We start from the raw sequence: 13,931 nt of genomic DNA on the forward strand, positions 1-13,931 counted from the left end.
ACTGGCCTTTGGTAAACATATGCAGAACTTTTGGTGTCACCCCGATCCACACCACAGTGCAGCAAATGTGTCTTTCAGCTGCACTGAAACTGAAGCTATGTATAAGCTTCTTAAACTAATAATAAGGAGGGTGGACAGTGCCTGTAGTTTTCTAATGCAGGAAGTCAATAGCTGAAAGGCCTTTTCACCTTTTTTGTGGCTCTATAAATCTGGGAACAGCAATGCAATGGTGAATCTATCATGCCCGTTAAACTTTCAACCTGATTCTTTTACAGTGATGAACACTGAATGCCACTTCTGAAACTTAGTATTTCCTGATATAAACTATCAACAGTGAAGAAGTCACCCACTTTTAATGGAGTTAAATTTACAGGCTTCTCTAGGTACTGAGATTTTAATTTTCTGTCTCTTTATTCTTCCCAGTGAATAGTTCTGTTTTTCCTTAATAAAACAAACCTCTCCTCTCTTGCATTATTATTCTAGCCAAAAGAATAATATTTACATATGCCTGGATAGAGTTTGTGATGGTAATTTATTTCAACATTCTTTCCTAATTGGAATAATATTTAAATTTTGGGAAAATTTATGAATAATTTCTAAACCCATTAAGGATTTCAGAAAGACAAGCATTACATTATCTCTAGACATCATCTGATCTCAGCCATATAGCAATAAACCACATTTCATAGAATATTCTCTAGCTTGTATTAACTGAGGTAGGCTTGTAGTTTCTGAAAGGCATTGTCCCTTCTAATGTTGAATAGAATTAGGTCATCATACAGAGATGCAAGCTTAGGACCTTATCCAACACTCATTGAATTCACTGGAAAGACTCCCACTGATTTCAATGGGCTTTAGATCAGGCTTTTAGGGCTCAATCCTGCAAACACATAAGCATGTGTTTAACTTTTACTCATGTGAGCAGACATATGGAATGTGTATGGGAGTAAGGTTATTCACATACATATGTATTTGTAGAATCATTCTTCATGTATGATGTAGCCATGGGGGAGATTCAGGTGATAATTTCACAATATTGCAGTAGAGTAAGTATTGCTACAGTTAATATAACAGATTCAAAGTCTTCTTTCTCACCACCACAAGAATAACAAAACACATTTTCTATTTTGAAGGTTTAAAACAGACTGTTTTATTAAAAGTTTACAATAATTTATGTATTTTACAAATGAATAGAAAGTCTCTTGATATATATCATATGAATCACAATACAAAAATATGTGTAAAATTTTGTAGTTGATCAACATACAGTCCTCGTTTAGGCCTGTCAATTACCATTTCAGCACTGAACCAAACATTACATATTTAGGATATGGTTATTAAGAGATTACATTAGAGAACACAAATAACTCATGGCATGTTTGCCGTAGGAGGAAACATTTTATATAATTTATATTTTGCATAAATTTACAATAGACCTTTTTATAAAATGTACAATAAATAAATACATGGTTTAATACACATATTCACAATATGATTTCCTGAGTCTAAACTAAATCCATTACTGTGCTAAAACACACTACCAATTGTAAGGTTTTAATAGTAGCATTATAGATGCAAAGCAATTTGGCATCAATCCACCAAGAATGACTCTCAGGTATATTGTTTTTCTTAACTACAAGTGTTTGTGTTAACAAGCTGTGTAAGGCACTCAAGGATATACTGAAGGCTACAGATATTACTAGAGTTGAACACTTTAAATAACAGCCACAGTCCTTCAACAGCTTGAACAATAGTTATAGGCCTGAAATACACGAAATATAGTTGTCAACAAATTAAGCTGCAATTCAAATGGATTTTAGTTTAGACAATCAAAAACATTTGTGTTGCTATGCACATGCTGTCTAATCAATATAATTAGTGTTATCTAGACAGTGAACATTTATGACTACTTCAGTGTCTCTTCAGAATCTCTCCTATTCTGAGTCAATGCATTTACACATAATTTTCAAATTCTCATAGGTGAAACTTACCTATCATAATATATTAATAACCAATCTAATGTTATATTTATTTTTATCTGGCCCTCAGTCTTGTAATAATTTGAAAGTAACATGCAAGATTTCGGGTTTTCTAAGAAAACATGTAGAAATTATGGTTTAACTTGTTCAACCCTTACTTGCATTGGTGAAAACTTATTCACTGGAATAGCCCAACCAGACTTACTTGTGTGAATAGTAAGTGCTCACCAGTGTAAGTAATGGTTGTGCAAACTATCCTTATCTTTTAATTTCTAAGTTTTTCATTTTTATATTAAATCTATATGAAAAAAACATTATTCCAAAAACCTAGATTTAGGCTAATGCCCCACCCTGTAATCCTATATTTTTAGGATCTGATTTTAAAAAGGTGCACAAGACCCATAAAAGAAAAAGATAGCAACAATCACAGGATCTGATACTGCTATCCTTACATAATGGCTTCAATGACACTGCAATTGGAGTAAAAAGTGTTATTCAACATAAGTTAGGTTGGTAGAATCAGGCCCAAAATGATTTAAAGTTGACAGTGAAATAAAATCTGTGTTTAAAATATGTAGCACATATATGTGAATGCAACATCTGTGTAAAAGAAATATTTTTAAAACATTCATTGAGCCATTTTTTCTTTTCTATGTACATAACATTTTTTTACATATAAACATTACATCTCCATAAGTATCATCACTTATTTACATGCTTCTTTGTCCTGTACATTTAGCTTTTTTTAAAGTGGGGTTTAAGAATATTTCATTTGAGTATGGGGAGAAGGGGAACTGAATTCTAGACATATATATACACACAACATGCAAAAACGTGGCCCAAGTAAACAAAAAATAAATGTATTCAAGCTAGTTTCAGATACGCCTGCCTTTACATTCTAAACTCCTAACCATTGCATCTAATATTACCATGCATATCCACACCAGTAGCAGCATTTGAATTCCTAAGCTCACCTGGAACATTAGGTCTGTATAGTCAGGCATTTAATTTAAGGCATTTTTATAGATGCCTGCATAGTACATTCCATTAAACTTTAATCCAACAATTTCTTATTTAGAGTTCAGTAACATCTCAGATAGAAAGTGGTTATATTATTATGTGTAATTCTAAGTAAATAAAATATTTAAAGACAACATATGTTTAAGTAGAATTAAACTGTACATTTAGGATTAAACAATGTTGCAAGCATGAAATGAAAAAGTCAAAATTAAATCAGCTATACAAATCCCAATGTTGGCATCTGTATCTTATCCAACTGGAATTAGTTGAAATACTTCTATCATATGGTCATATTTTCATATCAAAACTCACACTTCTTGATTTAAAAGGTCTTGACACACTAACAAATTGAAAATATAACATTTTGATGAGAAACACATTTCCTCATCTTTCTTTGTCATTTCCCTTTCTTTTTGTGTGGTTGCTTACAATACATGTATCCAGTACAGTTTGAAACATATACACTAGATGTGCCAGCTTTTGGAGGACTTTCTAGAATTTAAATTCTGAAGATTTTCTTCTTAGCTTCATTTATAAAATAAATGTATGAAAGCAGTGCAGAACAAAACAAACACAAGTATTTACTACAAAAGAGATTGCTCTTTCCAGCATGTAATGATAGTCCAAACTGTTTGGGTATTTCTATTTCATGAGATTTAGTAGGTTGTATTAGATAGCTATCAATTAAAACCAGTTAGAATTGGCTGCATCCATTTGCTGTTTTCTCACTGGAAGAAAATTGAAAGATAATGTAATGTAAAATTTTGAAGCTATATTGTGGACTTCATGCAGTATACAATCAATTTTTTTATTCACAAAAGTAATTAACAAAAGAACTAAAGCAAAAGAAAATATTAAAGTGACTGTAAAAATGTCATCCTTTACTTGACAGATGTAGTACCTGTTTTTATGTGGAGACCTATAAACTTGCTGTTGCAACAAAAATAAGTTTTTACTACTTTAAATCTGTCAGCACTGGAAAACCAGTAAACTATGGACGAATTATTAGATTCTTCTCTGGTTTGTGCTTCATCAAAGGAAAGGTTAACTAAGTTCCAATTATCAACCCAAATTGTGCCTTGACATTACATCTGTGCAGTCCCATTTAAAACAACATAAAGATGTTTAAAAAATGTCCATCAGATTGCATAGGTGGAACCTAGGGCAGATTTGTGACCTGGAGCCCTGTCTATTACTGTAGATGATGTACAAGCCAGAAAGAACATAATTCAGCTACCAGTTTGAGTTTGATGGTCTAGCATCAAGAAAAAAGTCTTCTATACTAAGCAAATTTTAATGTGGAAATCACTGTTTTATTCTGCAAACACTTATGCATGCGCTTAACTGTACACACCATAATACCATTAACTTCAATGGGCTTACTCACACTGTGTAAAATTAAGCATGTGCATAAGTGTTTGCAAAATCAGAGCTTAAGACACAATAATCATGAAGCCCACAATGTCACAGAATCACCTTCCAGACTTTGAAGCAAAAGTCATTAAATAACACCATTGTGGAAGCAAAGATACAACCTCATATTACATCAAAAATGTATCACATTTTTTAACTTGAAAAACTCTTCTGGAATCTTCTGATCACAGGAAACAAGTGGAATAAAAACAGAGCATGAATACAGCAGGTCCAAATTTTTCCCCCCACAGAAATTTTAAACAAAAATGAAAAATGTTTAGTCTTTCATTGAACTTTTCCATGGGAAATTTCAAGTTTTCAGCAAAAAAATCAAAACGGAAAGATTTTGTTTGAAAGTGGGAGTGGGAGTACCTCATGGGAATTGTTGTTTACTTCTCATCTAGCCATCCTTCTCTATGGGCCATGATCCCCAGCTGAACTATATCTTCCATAATGTACCACAGTTTCCCATTTTTGTGGGGGGAAACTGTGCAACATGGCATCCCTAGTATTGAATGAACAGTAACTCTAAAGTCACCACAAGGCAATGTCTGTAAAAGACATTTTTCTGACTAAAATTATCCACCATTTCAAGCTCTGGTTCAGTTTACAGTTTTGCAGTCATCTGCATGAACATCGTATCTTGTAGACCTGCTCTGAGAAGGGTAAGCTGACATGATGGCAAAAATGTTACTGGCTACCTGGAGTCCTGTCTGTACTAACATTCTCATTGGCAACAACAATGGACAAATGTGGACAAAAAAGGCTAGTGTAGACCACCAACACTTGAGGTCTTTCCTCCAAGTGCATGAATACTGCAGCATAGTGGTTCTGAACTTTTCCATGCCAGGACCACTTTTTCCATACTGAGACTGCCTTCCCACATAGCCAGGATCTTGCAGGGAAGCCCCTGCTATTTATCAATATAGGAAGGGCAAGGATGCTCACAGTCCGTGGCACCTATCTGCAGCCACTTTAAAGGTCATGACTACCAGGTTGAGAATCTATGTAATAGCACATTGGATGTGCAGAATGGGTAAATTCAATTTGAACATACTTCCTTTACTTTCTTTTAACCTTTTCAAATGTTGACAAGTGCAAGCCAGGGACTGGCAGTTGCAAAAGTGTAGTGGAATTTTCATGAAAAGTAAGAGAAAACATGGTGCGATATAAAAATGGAAAATAAGATGATGTAAGATAAAGACTCAGGAGAAGGAGCCAATTATTGTTGAGAAAGAGATCAACCCTATGTTGAATGGATGGTTGTCAGAATACCATTTGGAGAAAGGGATGGAATGGAAATGTAAACCAAATCTCAGATGGCTTAGATAAATTGAGGAGGATGAAGTGTCAAACATATGGCTTATTTAAACCTTCCAAAATTTCAGAATTTGAGATAGGATAACTTTTTAATGTACAGTAGCTCCTATGATGTAGAACCACTCGTGATATATAAATATAACTACACATTTGCTATTGTACAGGTCACAATGTAATAGACATTGAGACCATCCAGTGGCTGCTTCATGGAGGATATGTTTTCTTCCACCCATCAAGTTCATGCTAAACCACGGAAAAATACATCCTTGCATCCTAAATAAAAAAAGCCATCACCAAGCATGAACACATTCAAAAATACTCAAAAAAATATTTAGTGTATCATTCCTTGAAAAAGCAAACATTGCTGAGCAATCATATCAGCCTAAAAGGCTGTTAACCATGTCAAACATTGTGTATGACACTTTCCTGTCTCAAATATTATATGTTGTTTCCTGAATCTGGCACCTTTGATGGTATGGTTAAGACAATGAGAGCTGGAGGAACTAGACATCTGACTGATTGCAATGATGATCCACCCTTAGGTCATTATTATAGCGTGTTTGGTTAGGGTTCTTTGTTTCAGTTACCCATTGGATGTTAGAATAATAAAGCTTGTAAGTTAATGAAACAACATTGTATAAGTGGATTACAGGCAAGTCTTCTTTCTCTTGTATACATTTTATGCTATATATGTGTTGCTTAGGCCACATATCCATCTCTGTCTTTGATACAAGCTGTGTGATGCTTTGGGAGATGTCATGAGTGGTCAGCTTAGAGGTCACACAGGTAAAGGGTGAAGCATTGTGAGTGGGGTGAATATTTCCTTAGAGATGTCGCCGTGGCGCAACTGGCTGAACTTCCTAATAGTATATGGGAGCTAGATGGCCCTCTATCAGAGACTAAAGGAGCAAATAACTCACTGAGATGAACCTAGCAGAATTTTCTAGAACTCATCTCCACTAGTGGGGAGGGTTTGTGACATTGCAGATCTGAAATGGAGCAGAGGCTTCCTAACCCTGTGGTTCAAGGCCATTTGTGGGGAAGTGATGCATGGATGCATCCCCGATGCATAGATTTAGGAGATGTCCTGCATGAATGGATGATGGTCTACATTTTTGTTCCAATAATAAGAGCCATTTGCTGAGTCACCTTATGGCTACTCAGTAGAAGATGCCAAAGAGATGCCACAGCATTAACTCTCACTGAAATTTTCACATGGAGTTAATGGGCTGTGCAAAGAACTGTATCATGGAGAGGGCCACTGAAGCAATAATCCTGCAGAGTTCAGTTGAGGAATATCCATGGGACCCTGGAAGTGAAAGGAAAGGTGCAACAGAAGTGACACTCCACCTTTGCAGGAACACAGTAAATGCATTCAGATAGGGCTCCCTCAAGAAACATGCTTCATCCCTCTTTCCTTTAAAGTGCCCTATTACATGATTAATATTCTGTATCTGGAAGTTTAAAGTTAGCCATGACACAGATGAGAAAAGGAGGGGAAAACAGTTGTACTGAGGTAATAGAGAGCTACGTTTGTGGCAGGAACATAAAGACTGAAATCTGTTTTACTTGCATCCCCATACACAAGAAAATTCAAGAGGTAGGGCAGACTTAGCCAGAGGAAGCAAGCAACTTTAAACTATAAAATTATGCACAACTGTAGCCCAGATATGGGCCTAGCTAGTGGTTAAACTCTGAGCATGTACAGGAAGAATGCAGGTTGAGTAACTCCTCCATAGCCCACCTGCAATATCCAGATCATAGAGGCAAGCAAAGAAATGAGATCCACTGCTCTGCTCGCGTACATGAATCTGTTGGCAATGAGATTTGCCCACAAATCTCCCTGGTAGAGATTTCACCCTTAGATGGTCTGCAGATATGAAATTAAGCTATCTGGGAAAAGAGCTGTTTTTCCAGGAGTAGAGAAGGAGACAAAATCAGGGATTTTAGAAAGCACTGAGTCTCAGCCTAACTGCTCCCAATGAAATCAATGGTAAAACTTCCATGTACTTAGAGCTCAGCCAAGTTGCTTTTGAACATTCCACTCTGAAGTTCTATGCCATGTATTTTAATAGTTTCAGTGAGAAAGTTTATCTTCAAGAATATTTTTGTTTTTTAATACTTTGTCTTACAACTTTTATTTTTTATAATTTCAGATTGCTAGTATTTGAAAATTTTATTGTCCTCAAAATTATGCTAGGTGCTTCGCAGAAGATCTGTAATGACACAGCTCCTGGCTCTGCAATCTAAACTCAAGATGAGACATGACAGAAGTTGACCAATGGTAGAGAGGAGATGTGGTGCAGGAAGTTAAGGGTTGTAGCTATATGATAATACAGTAATTCAGTTTAGGTAGGGGCCCTTCTTGGAGATTCAGTATTTCTTTATTATAGATACAAATTATTTATATATATACATTCACAGAGGTGTGTGATAGAGAAGATAAAGAAGCAATTAATATAAATTCACAGTGCTGTAGGGATCACAGAAGAGAGAAGATTTTGAGAGGGATTTAACTGAGGAGACAGTGGTAACTTGGTGGCCAAAGTAGGGAGTGGGGCTCCAACTGTAATGGATGGCATGGAAAAACACACTGAGAGATTGGTATTAAAAACAAATACAGCTGGCATCAAGGCTAACATACTTTTGGAGCAGAAGGGGTAGAAGGGTGACATGCTATGGGAAATTACATCTGCACATTCATTTCCTTTCTGTTAATACCATTTTTGGCAACAAAGCATGGGGTATGATTAAGGATGTGGTGTAAAACAGATCCTTTCCTTAGGTTTGCCAATGCATTTTGTGACTGATGTTTAATTTGTTTGATTGTAAGCTACTCAGGGCGGGGATCATGTCTTGTACAATAACAAGCACAATATTCAGGATTAACACATAATAAGTAAGCTTCAGATTTGGATTTCAGAGAAGCTAGTACTCAACATGAGTGAGAGAGGCTGAACTGAGACCTAAATAAATGAATAATAATAAAATGCAACAGAAAATTGTGAAATATTTGTGAGTGCTGTAGAGGCTAAACAACTATATACATTAGAAACTATATATTAAACTTGAAAAAATAAAGATATTGCAAATTGATTGAACCGTAATCATATTTTGGTGAACAATGACAGATATATGACTACGTCCATAGTAGTTACTATGACCCCCGCTATGATTGCTGGGATCTCAGTAACTGTACCTATTTTGAAAGTACAGTCAGTGAGCACTATCTCAATTATTGGCTGGCACCTGTACCATGAAAAAAGCAGTAGTATCGGTATCATGTTGACTTCCAGTCACTCCATGGCCTAAAGGAGATGGAATTCTTGTAGTCTGGTGTGGCACCAGGAATTATTATGGTTGTGTATTAGATCAGGAGATGGTGAGCTTTATCTGCTCTTCCAGCATGTTTTAAAGGCTTTCATTCTTTAAGTTCTATGAGTTGTAAGGGTTGGTTTTTGGGGGGTTTCTTTTATTGGTCAGTTTCAGGTAAGACATTAAAATTGAAAACTTTCTGTGATAGGTCAGTTAGAGCAGGCAGTAACTCTGCACCCCAAGGTGAAGTTTAAACACATTTGTGATATGATTTATTTTAAAACAAAAACAATTGTGAAAAATGTCCTGACCTTTTAAAGGCCAAACATGAATACAACACAGCTTCTCTCACCAAAGGCCAGGAAAGGTACAAGGCATGGTTTGCTTAACCGAGACAAATATATATGTGTGGCTAAGTTCAGCAAAGCTCCAGAGAGAAAGAGGAATTCCCCCTCTCCCCAGCCAATTTTCCATTCCTCCTTATAAAGATCCTTCCTCCAGGACTCTCACCGGCAGACTAAATCCCCAGCTCCCCACACCTGCCCGAGTCCTGCTATCCTGCAGCTATTGTAGGCCATTCCATTTCTGTAGAGGGAAAGGGTAACTAACCCATTCCTAGGCAGTCTCTGGACAGGATTTATATAGCATATGATGTGGTAAAAAAACAAAAAGAAAAATAAGCAATCCCTAAAAAGATACAGAACTCAGAGAAATACAAAATTATTAAAGGTGGCTATTAATCATCACTTTCCTATCTAAACTAATGGCACTCTAATCCAAACACCACCATGCAACTTAGAGCAGTGGTTTTCAAACTGCGGGTTGCGATCCAATACTGGGTGGCAGAATGTAAGGCACTGGGTCATGGCAGCTCCAGTCAACACCGCCGACCAGGCTGTTAAAAGTCTCATCGGTGGTGCTGCCCAGCTAAGACAGCTTGTTCCTACCTGTTCTGACACTTCGCTGTGCCCCAGAACAGCTAGCAGCAGGTTCGACTACTAGGCGTGAGGAGTGCCATGGGACTCTGTGCACTGCCCCCACCCTGAGCACCAGCTCCACCTTCCCATTGGCCGGAAACCAGTCAATGGGAGCTTGCGGGGGTGGTGCCTGCAGGCGAGAGCCACGCGGAGCCGCTTGCGCACCTCTGCCTAGGAGCCGGACCTGCTGTTGGCTGCTTCTGGGGCACAGCGCTGTCGGTGGTGCCAGGACAGGCAGGATGCCTGCCTTAGCACTCTGCTGCGCCACTGACTGGAGCTGCCTGAGGTAACCCCACACCCGATCCCCGAAACCCCCTGCCCCAGCCCTGAGCCCCTCCTCAAACCCAGAGCCCCTTCTTGCACCCCAAACTGCTCATCCCTGGCCCCATCCCAGCACCTGCACTCCCAGCCCAGAGCCCTGACCCACTCCCGCACCCCAACGCCCTGCCCTAGCCCAGAGCCCCCTCCCATACCCTGAAACCCTCATTCCCAGCCCCACCCTGCAGCCCTCATCCCCACACTCCAATCCTCTGCCCCGGCCCTGAGACCCTCCCACACCCCAAACCCCTCATCCCCAGCTCCATTGGGTTGCAGGCATCAACAAGTTTCTTCAACTGGGTCACCAGAAAAAAAGTTTGAAAATTACTGACTTAGAGGACCTAATAACAAAGAGAAGTGGGCGGCACTAGAGGTGGAGTCAAGATAATGGACGTAATTCTACATAAAGCCAAATGATATAATTAACTGTGTTCACTGAGGACCATGTCCATATCAACTGAAGTATCATTCTTTAGCTGTTTTGTGCTAACTTTTCTATGGAAGTGGCTAGAGGATTTTTTGTTTATTCATTTTAAATGTTATTGTTTTCATCCCCGCCCAATTCAAAAACAGTGAAGGGATTTTTCCTAAAATTTAATACACACACAAAAAATCACCTTCCAAGCATGGGAAAATTCAACTGAAGAGGTGATATCTCAGAAGGTTATAAACATACAAAAAAAGAATGTATCATGGAAACTTTTTCAAAAATTAGGATAGTAGCAGAACAATGGCAACTCTGTACATGAGCTCTTGTTATTGGTGACTCATTATGATATAATTTAAAAATCAACCTTAAAATGGGAGTGATCAAAGATTATGGATAATAATTCACATTGAAAATGAACAATTGATTTAAATCAGTCATTTATCATATTACTGCATATCCCACTACCAATACTGTAATTCAAGGGCATATATAGGATAGCTAAAGGGATTTACTAGCAGTTTGCTTAAACACATCTCCCTGAGCTGAAAATCACATTTCACATGATCATACCTTTAGTATTCTTCTAGTAGGAGGACAGGAGGATAATGGTTAATGGATAAGACCATTCCCAATCGACATTCAGCAGACGGTCCATCTGTCCTTACTGCCAACATTGAACCAGGCATTAGTAGCATAACCACCATATGGCTTAGAGAAACAGACACTGTTAGCACTGCAAGTGGGTTGTTTTATTATTCTTTGGGGACAATAGGATGAAGTTTATATTGAAGAATGTAATGTCATTAAAACTTACATTGAACAGCTGAATGAATGCTTTCCAGTACTTTATTCTGCTTCTTTAGATTGAGTTTAAAAATATAATTTTCATTTGGTTAGTTTTTCAAAGAAAGAGATGATTTGCACCAACTCAATTGTGTGATGCTGTTATCCTAGGCTAACAAAGAAAGTTAAAGAAAGGTAAAAACAAGTAATAGGAATGCTAGGTGAATGCAATGTTGGAAACAGTGGGAATAAGCAATCACAGGGTAGTTTATTGATGGGAATTACAACTGCAAAATAATATCTTCTTCTCTCTGATCTAAGTGGAAGGTATGAGACAGCTTCCAGAAACAGACGTACTTTTCTCAGGGGAGGAAGAAAAAAAAATACAGAATGAAGTCAGGATGATGTCCCAACAGATAATTAAGAAACTGCTGTCATCAGCTGACTAAAATAAAAAACAAAAAACAAATCCCCTCAGTGTCTAGACAGGATCTATCCTTGAAATAAGAAAGAAGTGTGCAAAGCAATAAGATAAACTCTTTCAGGTATACTGAAAACCTCACTGGAGACAGGGCAGGTGGGAAGGGCTTATTGAATTAGTATGAAATTCACGTGAAGAAGAGTTCTAGAGGACTATGAATCTGGAGTGCAAGTATGAAAAATACATCACGGTGAGAATAAAGTTACAACTAGAATATTTGATTTAATTATAGTTAGTATGGATTCACATTAAGGCATCACAAAGTAAGAAAAATATCTTGAAGAAATAACTAAGAGATAACCAGGTGAAATCCATGTATGGACTTAATTTAGCTGGATAGCTGGATAACATCTGATATACTGCCATACCAAATATTACTCTATCTGGTGAGTTAGCGAGGGAGTGAACTACTTAAAAGGCTAGACACCCCAAAACAAACCCAGTATCATAACTGGCATTAACTGGCAATCTTGACAACAGTCTCAGCAAAGAGACGAAGGATGAAATAAGAACAGAGGCTGAACAACCCTTTAACAGCTGGAGGTAGTCTATCTGGAACTGGACTGAGGTATACTTCTGGACAGTGAGCATAAATAAGTGACTTCTGGCTCCAGAACCTGTCAATCTAATACTTTTCATGAGCTAAATTCACTAAAATACTGTTTCAAACCCAATGTCACATGACATAACAGCTATTGTGTAGGACTGGAAGAGACCACACAGAATTCATGGCTCCTTTCACCATAAACGTTTGTTCCTATGGCTACTGCTTGGCCTCACATTTGGTATTACCCAGTGTAGCTTTCTTTGGCTTTGCTCATGAAATGTCTTTGAAATAAAAATGCTAATACTGAAAGTCTGAGAAAAGACCCTCAGTTGTATAGCAACTACTAATCAATTCCACTGTTAATCACTGACTATAAAATATTCATCACAATGGTTGCTGTGAATTAGGTAATTCTAACAATGTGATATTCAGCCCAAGCAGGGTTCATCCTTCCTGAGAGAAAAGCAGCACAGTACGAAGATTATACGAGTATAAAACATAAAAAGAGATGGAACCAGTAGCTTATCCATAGATATTGAAGAGGCAATCAATCAATGAAAGGGGGATTATTTATTATATACAATGTGAAACTATGGCTTCAGAGAAATATTATAGAAATAATACAAACACCATGGTTTCAATTCTATTCCCTTTGTAGTTTCAATTCTACTCCCTAACTAGGGCTTTTGCTATTGACTTCAATAGAAAAAGCCTCAGGTCCTATCTTCCCAATCTTCAATCCTGGCAAGAATGAAGACATTGAATTCCATTAAAAAGGAAAACCCTCTTAGTTGCCCTATCACTAGCAACTTATAGAGTGTCATTGAGAATCAAAAAGTGAAAGGAGTCAATTTATAGCATGTAAAATTCACATTTTATCACATGTAGATAAGCTATTGTTCATTTTACATATGGGAGGAGTCATCAACAACATGAGAAGAGGAAGAATTATGTGGGGAGAGGAATATGGAGGTAGTTTTGGAATTGATTTTTTTCCAAAAAAGAAAAACCAACAGTGGTTGCTTATTCAAAATAAGCCCTGCCAAAGTTTAAATATATGACAGTGGAGATGGCTGGCCAGCTCCTTGGCTAGTGTAAATTGGCATTACTCCATTTGCTTAAATGAAGCTATGTATGTCCATTTACACCACCTGAAAATCTGGCCACATAGTTGTGTGTTTTAAAGCTTGTAGAAGCTATGACTGCAGCCCATCCACAGGAAGAATTTCCCTTATCCTCTTTTTGAGGCTTTGCTATAACTAGTATCTGTCTATTTGAGCCTTCTGAGCACTAGAAGACTATTCACCTGCTTAAAGTTAAGCTCATAATTAAATGCTTTGCTGGATTG

This window comes from Lepidochelys olivacea, assembly GCF_965140295.1.
Source record: "Lepidochelys olivacea isolate rLepOli2 genome assembly, chromosome: 7".
Taxonomy (NCBI): Eukaryota; Metazoa; Chordata; order Testudines; family Cheloniidae; genus Lepidochelys; species Lepidochelys olivacea.